The sequence below is a fragment of the Alligator sinensis genome, unplaced genomic scaffold (assembly GCF_000455745.1).
Source record: "Alligator sinensis unplaced genomic scaffold, ASM45574v1 scaffold574_1, whole genome shotgun sequence".
Taxonomy (NCBI): Eukaryota; Metazoa; Chordata; order Crocodylia; family Alligatoridae; genus Alligator; species Alligator sinensis.
Window position 1 is genome coordinate 670,627 of NW_005842106.1, and position 11,315 is coordinate 681,941.

General features: G+C 43.3%; 1 protein-coding gene across 1 annotated transcript in view; it reads right to left on the bottom strand.

Annotated features, from left to right (window-relative positions):
- Positions 1-11,315, bottom strand: part of WASL (Wiskott-Aldrich syndrome like) — a 74,000-nt gene that overhangs the window by 60,110 nt on the left and 2,575 nt on the right. The gene's annotated exons all lie outside the window — the stretch shown is intronic.

An 11,315-nucleotide genomic window follows, 5' to 3' on the forward strand; every position in this document is an offset into this window, starting at 1 on the left:
CTACTACACTGCCTCACATCTGGGATTTAGTGCAAGCTGAACAAGAGAAAGTGGCCAGGATGTACTTTTGGAGGTGGTCTCAGACAGCCTGGAGGAAATGTAGACAAGTCCAAGTTGGGGGGTTTTTTGTGTTTTTTTGGCAGGGGGAGGGGGGAGGAGTAGGGGTTTCAGAACCTGTTTCTTCCTTTAACAAAAAAAAAAAAAAAAAAAAAAAGAGGAAGCTAATTAGCAGTATTTCTGTAAAAACCCACACCACCAGAGGATGTGCAGAGCTTTCTTCCCCTCTTTTGATTAACCACAAAAGCTAAGTCAGGTTTGACAGAGAGAAGGCTGCTTGGATATCTTTGTGCATATTCAGTGTCATAAACCAAGTGATGTTTCTGTTTGCTTTGGCTGGATTTGAGGAAGAGTAAAGGAAAAATGTCCACATACAAAGGGTAACTACATCTTAGTTATGCTCTTGGAGGCAGAAGTCATGTGAATACACAAGCAGGAAATAACTTAAAGTACACTCAGAAAGCAATACCAAACAACTCTGTGGTTTCAAATCTCAGCTAGAAAAGTATCTGAAGCTACATCTTCCAGTATTGATCCTTTAACATATTACTACTTGATATCCAGCCACAGAAAGGTTTTATTTGCTTTTTAGAAATCTTAACATCCTGAATTAGTGGAAGGAGCTGCTTTTAAATCTAGAAAATTTCAAGTGTATGGCATAAAAGTCTTGAGTGCTCAGTAAAGGGAGGTGCTCCCTGTCAAGACTGGGACAGGGAGCTCAGGAAGTTCCATTCCCATGGAACAGAGTTGAGGCAGGATGCTGCTGCCAGATGCGGTAGCAGGTGTCACTGCTAAGAGATCCTTCCCTAGCCCTGAAACTGCTGCCAAATTCAGGATTTGGATTTTCATGTATCATGTAAAACTATGGCAGTGGTAGGGCCAGCGAAAGGTAAGTGGCTCTTGGCAGTAACACCTGACACTCCCTCTAGGAACAGAGTGCTGCCCCTAGGCTGGAGCTCCTGCTTTCACTTCTGAAATCCTGAGTAAAAAAAAAACCTCTACCAGGTATGCCTCTAGGGCAGGGGTGGGCAATGTGACCAAACCGGCCAGCAGCCAGACTCCATTTCCCAGCAGCCCCTGCCCACATGACTGGGGCCCGGAGACCCCAGCTCCAGAAAGCTCAAGGCTAGGGTTGCCATGGAGCCCAGCCGCAGCTGTGCAAGCACTGCCCGCAGCCAAGCAGGGCAGGGGGCTGCTCCAGAGCTGCTGGGATCTTGCGATGGGGACAGCTTGCTCCGGAGCCAGGACAGAGCTGCACTCTATAGCCTGTGTGCTTCTGGCAGCAGCGCACAAGCAGGGGATCATAGCTCTGCCCCAGCTCCTTGCAGCGGTGACAGCCCAGTCCTCAAACTTTTTCAAGATTACACTCATATTTCACGAGAGGAAGCTTTTAAACAGGTTTCATGCTCTACCTAAACAAGAGAAGGGGCTGCAGAAATAGGTCCTTACCTTTAATTCCCACATGAAGAGCTGCAAATATACTACAGCCTTGCATTCTTCCTTGCCACAGGAAGCCCAGCACCCCATCTGAGGCCAGAGCCCCAACACACACTGACCCTGCACAGTCCCTTAAACACACACCCACACACTATTGGGGCGCCTGCTGCTGTCACCAGAAGTCCCACCATTGGTGGCAAAGTGCTCTCTCAAAAAGGGAGGCACTTGTACCTGTATGTGTCTGATTTCCCTGAACAAAGAAGGGCACCTGAAAGATGATCCTGCGTAAGACACCACTGCAGGATCTAGTTAGGCTCCCAATAAAATGAGCATGCATCTACTCTTTTGAGGATCTTCTCATTCCTCTTACCATCAGCATTCTAGACTTTCTATCCGTAATCTTATGTCCATCCAGTAAGGTGCTGCTGTGAAAAACAAAGTTATAATTTATCACTTAAGCCACCTCATCCCTCTCTGCATTTCTCCAGCAATTTCCCCTTACCCATCACAGCAGACATAAGAGGCTTGACTTCTCTTGAAAAAACCCCCAACAAAACAAAACCCATTGCCATCATCTTATTCACTACTGAAAGACTTCTTCCTCTGATCAGCCCATATTATCAACCTCCAGTTACATTTCAAAGTACCTTTGTGCTTTCTCACATGCTTATAGTTTGGAGAAGTTCATCATAAGCATCTGTAAAGCATCAGGTTAGGCTGATTTAAATCTAAGTGATTTGAATCACCAATTTTAAAACATGATTTCATCCGCAAACAGCAAGCCTTGATTTAAGTAGTCATTTTAGTCATATTTTGCATTTGTACTTTTTACTTTTGTAAAGAAAAGTTCTCTCTCATAGTCATTAAAGGATGCTGATCTGCAATCAAGTACAGTCTTTAGCAAAAATTACCAAATTTGGGATAATCAGGAAGATTTCATGACTTAAACATGTATACAGATTTTTAATACTTTAAATTTACTAGACTAGAGAATGGGGAATTATGCATTTACATTTTTTTTTACTTATGAAGCTGCATCTGGATAAAAATTATAATTCAATGAAAGCACCCAAAATGGTTAGATAAAATATTAACATGCTACAGTAAATGTGTTCAATGTATTAAAAAAATTAAAAAATATATTTTTTCATTTAAAACTGACCTGTTAAAACTAAGGAAAAGAAAATATCCCTGGCTGGTTAACTGATTGATTGCCACTGGGCACAACAGAGCAGATTTGCAATGGTATTTAGGTGTCTGGAGAGAGATGTTTTTGAAAATCCCACTGATATCAGTGAGAGATCAACATCTAACCTGCTTAGATGCCTTTGAAAAAATCTCATTAGGTACTCACATACATGTTTAGAACCCAAATCTTTGGAAATCCACTCCTATGAACTCCAAGTTTTAGAGTAAACGGATCTCATCCTCTCCTGACTTTTTTATTCACAGATAAAAAGAGAAAGAAAAAAGCTTAACTACTTTGTAAGCTCCTAGCTCTTTTAATGAATTAGTTTGAATGAAGAAAATAGTCTCTCTACACTTGTTAAATTGAAACCAAAATTACTGGGCAAAAGTTTTCTATACAACAGACATGACTAGGAAACTATCTCCTTGTTCAACAAAACTTAGAGATTTCAAATATGTCTCTAGTGTCCAGTCAGCTTTATCAAGGAAAAACACAGAAAAAAGAAAAGCTACTCCAAAACAGCCAGGGCACTCACCTGGGAGGTGAAGACTCACATTCAAGCTCCTGACCCACCTGATTCAGGGCAGAAATTTAAACCTGTGTCTGCCATATCCCAGGGGAACAACCTGACAATTAGACTACTGGCTACTTCAAGGTGAAGTCTCTCTCCAGCTCTCCTAATGGAACTATTCTCCTCTTTATAAATATTCATTCAAGCAGGGCTTAAACCTGGAGTTGTCAGCTCTATTGAACAGCAGAAATTGAAAGTCCACACATTTAAAAAAAAAAAAGTTGTATCAGCATTTGCTCTATTAAAAAGACTGAAAATGCAAATATGTAATACAGCAGTGTAACACTGACACACATGAATTTGATATGTCTTCTGAAAAAAACCCCAAAAATTTTCCCCCAGATTAGAAAGCAGTACCCTTTAAATCTTAAATCTGAGAAAACTCATTGACATATTGTAACTTATTGAAATAATATTTAACTTTAGGCATTCGTATAGGTGCTAATTTCAAAGAATTTAAAAGAAGGTACTTTAAAATTTTTTTCAATAAAAATCCTTTAAAAAAGAAGGGTGGGAGGCAAGTGTTATTATTATTATTTTTTTGCTTTGTACCTCATTCCTCTCCTTTGCCCCGATGCCTAAAAAAACTTGACAACAGGATGCTGGAGTACAGACACCCTTGTCTCTCATGCTGGTCAATATTGCCTTTGTTTCCATGTACTCCTCCCTCCATAGCTGTCTGCAGTCTCTTTTATACTCAGATTATAAACCTCTGTAGGGCAGACTGCTTACACTGTACATAAACTTATGAAATCCAGTATGATTTATACAATGCCTGTATTTGCATGTCTAACATGCGTCTTACTATTTAGTACTTCATGTTCCTCATACTAAAGATCAGGGGAGTGGCAGCTATAAACCTGTGTTTTAAAGATTTGGTAAGGGCTATCAACTAATAAACCAACCTGGTCAAGACAGAACAATGAGCTGACTGAAATTTGGGGAAATCGGTTTTTCTCTAACTTCCTACAAGGGTCTAAAGTTTGGAGCACTAGAATTTCCCAGAAACAGAACAAGCAAGCAGGTGTGAATGGTAGTAATGATAAGCGTTTGTGTCTTAGAGCAGTGGTTTTCAACCTTTTTAGAGCATTGTACCCCGGTGGCTGGACTTAGAGGAAGAACAAACAAAAAAAAGCATATTTTCATAGCACAGGAGACTGTTCCCAATGGCTGGACAAACAAAGGTGAAAGATAGCCAACTTGGAGGAAAGAGGGAGCCTCCATAATTAAAAATAAAAAACGTGAGTTGCTCATCCCACAGGACTTTAAGTTAAGCCAGGGCTGTCCAACTGGTGGCCTACAGGCTGCATCCAGCCCTGAGCTCCCAAGTCTGGCCACTACTTCCTCCGTCACTGACCACCTGCTGCCACTAGTCTATAGGCTCCCCTTCTCTCCTCCTGCTGCCTGCTTCTGCCCCTGGGTGGGGCAGGGCAGAGCTAAGGAGCCCATGCCAGAGGACCTGGGGGACCTGAGGACCCTGTGCCATGCTGTGTGGTGCAGTGCAGTGGGGCGCATGTGGTATGGTGTAGGTTGAGAAGGGTACTGTAGAAGTGTGTGTGGTGGGTGGACAACACATGGCACAGCATGGGACCTCCAAGCCCTCTGAAGTTAGACAGCCTTGACTTAAGCTAATTGGACACTCAAGAGTGGTAAAACGAAAGGAAGTGAATGTAGACATACATTATTTTGTCTTTGCCTTACACAGCTATTGATTTCTGGAGCTTTACAAAACCTATACCTGTTTGCTTCAACTATCACTTACCCCTGAGCACAAGAACAGTAAACCCAGACTGCCCATAAAATTGGACCTTTGGAGAAGGGCATGCAAGCCACTGGGGGGAGGTCTGGAGACCAGCCTTTGGGGCCAAATGCAGTTGTGCTATAGTTTCCATTTTCTCCTGGGCTGTCCATACGCACTAGAAAAGCCAGGAAAAGAACTTGTATTACAGATTACTCTGACCAATCTTAAGAGCATATGAGCGCAGCAGGGTAGGATGCAAATACAGCAGCCTGACCGGCTTACATCCAGATGAGTTGTACCATGGTTGTACAGAAGCTCAGGGTCCTAGTACTTGACTGAGGCTCTGTGGCAATATGGTAATACAAATAAGTACTGGCATTAACATCCTTTTTAAAAATCACTCAGTACACTGCTTTTAAGAAGGCTGTTGGATCATAGATTCTTGAGGGGAAGAACTGAAGGTGCCGAGCAGTTGATTTCATATGCAAGATACGATAAACGAATGTGTATTAAGTTAGCTCAGTCTAAGAATGGGAGAACTGCAGAAGTCTATTCCAGCAGCAAGTTCTTTCTTGTAGACTCAAGTACTTTGTAGCTGGATAGACTAAAGAAAACAACCATATTTTCACATGTATAAACTGCACCTTTTCCCACCCCCTCACAAAAAGGCATCTGGGTAAAACTGGAGCGTGCATTATATGCGAGGAAGAGATCCCCATGACACTGGAAATTTTGTTGGAGGGGAAGATGGGGGGAAAGTGGTAGCAGCATTAATTGCTACAGTTCTGGGAGCAATTACCACAGCCTTTGCTTCCTCATGCAGCCACCAAATTTCTGGACCCATGTGGAGCCCCACTTCCCAATCATGTATTCCCAGACCAGGCTGGTGCATGGGGTTGGTAGGCAGCTGAACCCAGGACCACACTCCTGGAGTGCTGTGTCTGTACTGAACTGAATGGCGCTGTCAGTTCATATGTAGCACAGGCAAGTGCATTTTCTCTGAGATCTCTAGATAACCAAGAAGATACAGGTGCCTCATGGGCAACCCGAGTCAGCAACCTATGCTTTAAGAAGTTTAGACACACTCCTGTGCCTAGCATATCCTATTTATTGACTACAGGCATCTTCTTACTCTGTGCCTAACTCTCTACATTGAGACTATATATGGATCCTAGGTATCTAGCACTATTTGGATCATCCTTCTGAGCAAGGTGCTTAATTTTTAGACACTGAAAAGCCTCACTGGAGATGCCTACAAGAACAATTTGGATCTGTCTCCTTGTCCCTGTTCATTCACACCAAAAAACATCAAGTTACTTTCAAAGCCATATCATACCTGAAATAACTGATGGCTTAATCATAGAAATACAGAGAAAAAAGGCTGGAAGGGACTTCCAGAGGTCATCTAGTTCAACACCTGGATCATCCCTGAACAGTGGCCGTTCTTCTTGAACACATTCACCCTATTGGACACTCTCTCATCCCATCCACAATACTCCAGAGAAAACTTCCCGGGTGACAATGGAGGATCCAGCTTAGTGAACAAGTACTTGCACCACCAGAACTGGACATCTTCACCTACAACTCAAAGACAGAAAAAACACGAAGAATTGGCTTGCTATTTATCATCCTGTGTGGAATGCCTCAAGAACTGTATCTATAGGATAGCATAAAAAGGATTCAGTGCTCAGGCCCCTTCTAAACTATAAAACTTGTTTCTATTTTCTGTGAAACTTGGACACCATTTACAGAAAGTGCACTAAATTTTAAGAACACTGTTTATGGCCAGTCTCCCCAAAAAGTCTCTCCTTCTCATGACTTAGAATCTCCACTATCTTTTTCTATCAATCCCAACTGTGGATATGATTTACTCAGTAAACGGAATGTATACCAAAAGTCCCGAATAGGAATTCATCAGAGCGTTCAGATATAATATGCAAATAAAGAACATAATAGTAGCTTACTCAGAAATGGAAGGAAAAAAATCCCTAATCAACAAAAATAAGCTGCAAGTGGAAATTTTAGTAAGAAACTAACTTGAGGTTGACAACCTAAAGCCCACAGAGCCTTTAGATCTGTCCTGTGGAACTAAGATTTTGGCAGCGGGTAAGGGTGGATGGGGCGGCACTCTGTCTGCACCGTGCTGCAACCAGGCAGTAAGGGTTTTGGTGGAGAGGATCAAGAGGGAGAGCCCGTGTCCATGCTGCCTCCAGCCAGATGGCAATTCTGTATTCTTCCATCAGGCAGCAGGGTGAAGTGACGGGAACAGCAAGGTCCTAATGCCATCCCACCTCAGATATGAGCTGGGTCATTCTGGCCCGCTGCTGAAAAACATTGCTGACCCCTGGACTAAGTGATAAATACATATTAAAGTTACATAGCTGGTCATGTGAGAGAATCCAGAGGAGAGCCATGCACATGATCAGAGGGCAAGAGAATAGGCCTTATGAAGACAGGCTGAGAGCCATGGGACTCTTCAGTCTGGAAAAGCACAGGCTTGGGGGGACCTGGTGGGTGCTTATAAGTACACAAGGGGTATACATCAGGACCTGGGAGAATGTGTGTTCAACAGAGCGCCCCAAGGAAAAACAAGGACCAAAGGTCATAAACTCCTACAAGACCATTTTAGGCTGGACATAAGAGAAAATTACTTTACGGTCCAAGCCCCCAAGACCTGGAATAGACTCCCTCCAGAAGTGGTACAGGCACCTACTCTGGACTCATTCAAGAAGTGTTTGGATGCTTATCTTGCTGGGATCCTTTGACCCTAGCTGACTTCCTGCCCCTGGGGCAGGGGGCTGGATTTGATCTTCGAGGTCCCTTCCAGCCCTAACGTCTATGAAAATCTATGTGTATTTTTTAACAGGAACATGAATTTAGTTTAATGCAATAATGTTAATAAGAACCCAGAAAAAAGATCTCAATTTGATCATAAAATTATTGTGGCACATAAGCAGGATCAAAAAGAAAGTTGTATTAACAGCAGAGACCAAACCAAATCTGTTTTTGTGCCCTGAATTTACTCTAGAAGCAAAGAAAAAGCCATTAAAGCTGTCTTGCACATGATACTGCACTTTCTTCTTAGAAAGAAAGCAGGCAACAACATTCTGTAACAGCTGAAACACCCAAATAACCTTAAAGGGTAACTCCATTAAAAGAACATTATATGCAACAGTCTAAACTAGAAGGCAAAAGCATCCCTTTTTGATTTCAGATGTCAGCAAAGGGCACACTTTACCTACCAAAGGCACCTAGAGCCCACAGAAACCTCCAAATTGAAGCCTCAGTGACAAAGGGTGGGCTTATCAATGTCTATCCACCACATAACACCATACCATCCTCAAAAGAACTAAGTTGATTACAAAAATAAAATGTGTTTATAGTTTGATAGACCACGTTAATAATATACCCAGTACCTCCTAGTACTACCTCCTAATTTGATTTACTTGCTATGCAAACACCAGTCTAAGTAACAGGTAAAAGCCTAAAACTCTGCTAACTTATAGAGTACAGCCAGTAAGCTAAACAGTCAAAACTCAGCCTACAGTAACTTTTGTCCCTTCAAACCTTGACCTGAATCCCAGCACAAGTTATAGTCAACCCAGTGTAAATCCAAATGATAGAAACTTGTATGAAGTTAATATAATAAGAAATATTTTACTTTCCTGAAACCATGACTACCTTCTAATGAAAACATACACAGTATTATTACCAAGAGTCAGGAATATTAACATTACAGTCAATAAAGCTCTCATCAGCTTTGCATACATTTTTAAGTACTTTGTGCCTACAGTTAAGCCTTAAATGTCAGAACTCCCACCAGTACCTTAGCCTTTATGGGTCCTCTCTCAGGGATGGACATAAAGGCAATTTATGAGGATGATGCATGGAAAGGCTGCATTAAGAATGACTGTTATGGATTACTGAATGGTCTAATAATCCCAATTAGCATTTCTGAGATGTTTGGAGACTTGAGTCTAGAAATCTCGATAGGCAGACTAGTGACACAGTCCCCATCCTATATAATTGATATGACTCTAATTTTAGGTTGGAGTATGTTGTGGTCACCATGTTCGATTCCAATTAGAAGAAAAAAACAAAGAAAAAAGATTTAGAGCCACAAATATACATCATCAAATAAACCTGGAATTAATCCAATGTTCTTAAGGCCACTATCACCATGTCAATGCAGAAAAGCTACTGTTTGTGCTCATATCTTAAAAGACCATTTACATTTCAGTAAAACACGAATGGTACTGACCTCAGAAGTTTCGTTTTATTAACCTGTGTTTTGAGGTATAGTAGGATAAGGGGAGAGAAAGCATTATGAAGAACTGAAATAAAAAAAAAACCCAAACAAAACAATATGCTTTAAAAAAAAATGTTTTGTAAAATAATAATGAGTACATTAATTCAGCGCTGTCCAACTACACAGTGGGTGGGGACTACCTACCGCAGGGGCCAGGGCCCTACCTCATCTACCCTGGCACCATGTAGACAGGACCCCTGCCCCCCACTCTACTCCATGCATGCATGAGCAAGTACCTCATCTCCTACTCCCCAACCCCTGCCCCACAACTCCTGGTCTGAGCTCCCCCACTGCAGTACTGCAGTCTGTACCTCCCTGCCCTGCTCCATGGCCAGGAAGTGAAAGCCAAGCAGTAGTAGGGGTGGCAGGGGAGAAAGCCCCGAGACCCTGGCTGCAGTAGCCAGAATGATGAAGGGAACAGCAGTCAAGGGCACATGAGGACCAAAGATTAACTCCTTGTGGTCCACATCCACTATTTGGACAGCTCTTTATTCATTCATTGGCTGGATTAAATCTTATTTTAAAAATTCTTAGTTAAATATGCATAGGCACAGTTAATTGTATTTCAAGTTGAAACCGTTTGAATAACTAAGCCAACCTTTTTAAAATTTTAAGATAAAAGTTCTTCTCTCCTCCCATTCATTTTTTACAGCCTTGTATTTTTTTAAACATCTCAATAACTGCTTTGAATGATGTCATATAATCTTCCTGATAGCAAATATCACATACTTCCCTTACAACCTAAAATAATTAGTTTGATCAGAGATGTCACGTCAGATGACTAAGTAAACAGGACAACTTCTTATCATAACATGACACTTACAGGTAATAGTTACAATTTAAGTAATTCATGTCACCACTGTTAGCAAAATGCACATACAATATTATATAAAAATTATGATGCCTATTATCGATGTTCTGGGCACCTGACACAGGAAACACACCACCAGATCAATGCACTTCACTACAGCCTTCTTAAAAGAAAGGCTTTTAACCAATATTGATGGGGGCTGATTCCAAGGAGCTTTCAAAAAATTCAAGCGCCATGAAGCTTTCCATAGATCTGAGGTCTGGCTGGCAAAGACGCAAAGAGCCATCTTTCCCCCACCCCCTTTCTGAAAGCCCAAGGCAGCTCACTCTCTGATACTACAGTACGAGATGTCACTTAGGAAACCAGAAATCCATTGTCCTACTTCGGGCCAAGCTTATTAAAAACTTTTAAGCATTGTTTTCACTGTATCCATGTTTCCAGCAGGGACAAGGGCAGCAGGAAGCTTTCAGCATCAACCAGCGCAAATCAATTGTCCTGGTGGACATGAAACTCAGGTCAGGGAAAGACGAGCGAAACCTGGAACAGGCTTGGCCCCGAGAGGAGCTCGGCCCACCCCCAACCCAAGGTGTGGCAGAGCAGGTGTCCTTGGCTCCCACTTCTTCAACTTTGTGAAGTGATTCAACTTTTCCACTGGGTGTTGCAATGGCTCTATTGCTCCCTGTCTCCCCGGGGGTAAACCCCAGGAGCCCCTCGCTCAGGGAAGCCCTGGGCAAGCTGCACATTTCACAGAGGGGTGTGTGTGTATTGGGGGCACGCGTGCACGTGTGTGTTGTGTTGGGGGGGTATGCACGCATGTGTGTGTGTGTGCCGGGGTGTGCATGGTGGCGGGGGGGGATGTGCATACGCGCGTGCGCATGCTGGGGGGGATGTGCATGCATGTATGTGAGTGTGTTTGGGGATGTGCAGGCTGGGGGCACAGACAAGGCACTCGGCTAAAACAAGCAGGGCTGAGCAGACCCGCGGCACCAGCAGGGCCCAGCAGCTGCCGGCTCCCAGGCTCCGCAGACGCGCCCACCTTGCGAGCCCGCCGGCCCAGGCAGCGCCCGCACAGGGGCCTGCGGAGCTGCCCGGCCCATTCATTCCGGGCCGGGCGCCCAGGCTGCGGGGAGAGGAGAGGAGAGGAGCTGGGCCGGGGCCGTCGGTCCCCACCCCCCCACTCAGGCCGGGGCTCACCACGCA